Raw genomic sequence first — 2,084 nt, 5'->3', positions numbered from 1 at the left:
TGTCCAAATATTTCAAAGGCATAATGAAAGAGCTTGGTATCAAACTTGTAACTTCCACGCCGTATCACTCAGAGTCGCAAGGGATTGTAGAACTTTTCCATCAAACATTAAAAAGTTGCTCACGAAAATAATGTAATAATTTTTAACATGACTGGAAAGAAAAACTACCTATTGTCTTGTTAGCCTTGCGATTGGCCCCTAATGACACTACAGGATTTAGTCCTTTTGAGTTGCTGTTCAGTCACACGGTTAAAGGACTTTTAGAAATTTTTTATGTGTAAATTAATGCCTCAAGAAAGTAAAGAAGATTACATTCCAACTTTAGAGAATTACAAGGAAAATTTAAGGAAAGTTTGAAAATTAGCAATAGAAAAGGAGACCAACAATCAAGGGGAAACTAAAAGAAGATACAATCATAAGACAAAGGAGAGAAATTTCTGTGTGGGAGATAAATTCTTAGTATTAATTCAGAAAGAAGGCCCCTCAATATCTTATAAGTTCGAAGGTCCTTTTCCTATCTTGGGAAAAAGAGGCAATTTGAATTACTTAATTGATAGGGGTAGATATAGAGCTAAGTGGCTTCACATAAACTTGCTAAAGAAATACAACGAATGCCCAATACCAGTAATAACTGTGTCGCAGCGAGAAATTAGTTTTGAGAAAAACTCTGATGTGCTTAAGAATTTCCAGTTATTTAACTCTAGCTTAGAAGAAGAAAAACGGAGTGAATTATATAATGTTTTTCTAAATTACCCAGAAACTGTTAGTGATAAATTTGGTTTACCTAATATTTTAGAACATGATATTGAGTTACAGGACACTAAACCCTTTACACAGAAGTCCGTATCGTTTGAGTCCAGAGAAAGTAAATTCAGTACGAAAGGAGATTAAGTATATGTTAGATAATGATTTGATAGTTCCTAGCGAGAGTGAATGGTGTTTTCCGATAGTTCTAGTAAAAAACGAAGATGGAACAGATAGATTGTGCATTGATTTCAGAAAAGTAAACAGTGTTTCTAAGCAAAGTAATTTCCCACTTTCCTGGATCAACGATTGCTTAGATAAGATCGGAAATGCTAAATTCATCTCCAAACTCTATTTGGCCAAAGGTTATTGGCAAGTACCTCTAAGCAAACGAACAAGGAAAATATCCGCTTTTATAACACTGTTCGGTAGTTACGAACCTAAAGTAATGCCTTTTGGGTTAAGAAATGCAGCCAGCACTTTCCAAAGATTAATGAATAAAGTTTTAAATGGTATTGATAACTGTGTCGTGTATTTAGATGATCTTGTTATGCTTTCAGAAACTTGGGAAGAATATTCACGAATTTTAGCTAAAGTCCTGACAGCCCCTAAAAAAGCAAACCTTGTATTAAATTTAAAGAAATTTAGGGCATAAAGTGGGTCTCAGTAAGATTTTTCCTAAAAGTGGGAACACAGAAGCTATCATCAATTTCCCAATCCTAGGACTAAAGAGTAGGCCATGAGATTTCTTAGGATAGTTTCATATTTCCGTAGATTTGTACCCATTTTTTTCAGAAACAAGCGCTCCCATAACTAATCTTTTTAAGAGGGGACGAAGTTTTGTATTTGATGAGGAATGTGTAGAGGCTTTCAATAAATTAAAGGCCGTAATGCTTCACGAGACAGCATTATTGTTACCTGATTTTAGCAAGGAATTTAATTTAGCGATCGATGCCAGTTACATTGGTATAGGAGTCTTGTTGCAAGAACTAAATGGGACGAAGCACCCAGTGGCATATTATTTAAAAAAAAAAAAAAAAAAAAAAAAAAAAAAAAAAAAAAAAAACTGAATAAAGCTCCACAAACTTATTCAACTATTGAAAAGGAATTGTTTAGCTTAGTTTCAGCCTTGCAGTACTTTGAGATTTATGTACGTAGAAGTCTTGTTTTAACTGTGTATACAGATCAGAGTCCATTAGTTTATTTGGAAAGATTTAAGAATAAGAATAAACATCTCACGCGTTGGAGTTTAGAGCTACAAGATTATAATCTGAAGATTATTCATATAAAAGGAAAGATTTTTTAGAATAGAAAAAAAGTTTGTTTTGTATTTATTTTTC

The sequence above is a fragment of the Palaemon carinicauda genome, chromosome 14, assembly GCF_036898095.1.
Source record: "Palaemon carinicauda isolate YSFRI2023 chromosome 14, ASM3689809v2, whole genome shotgun sequence".
Taxonomy (NCBI): domain Eukaryota; kingdom Metazoa; phylum Arthropoda; class Malacostraca; order Decapoda; family Palaemonidae; genus Palaemon; species Palaemon carinicauda.
This window is presented reverse-complemented; position numbering follows the sequence as displayed.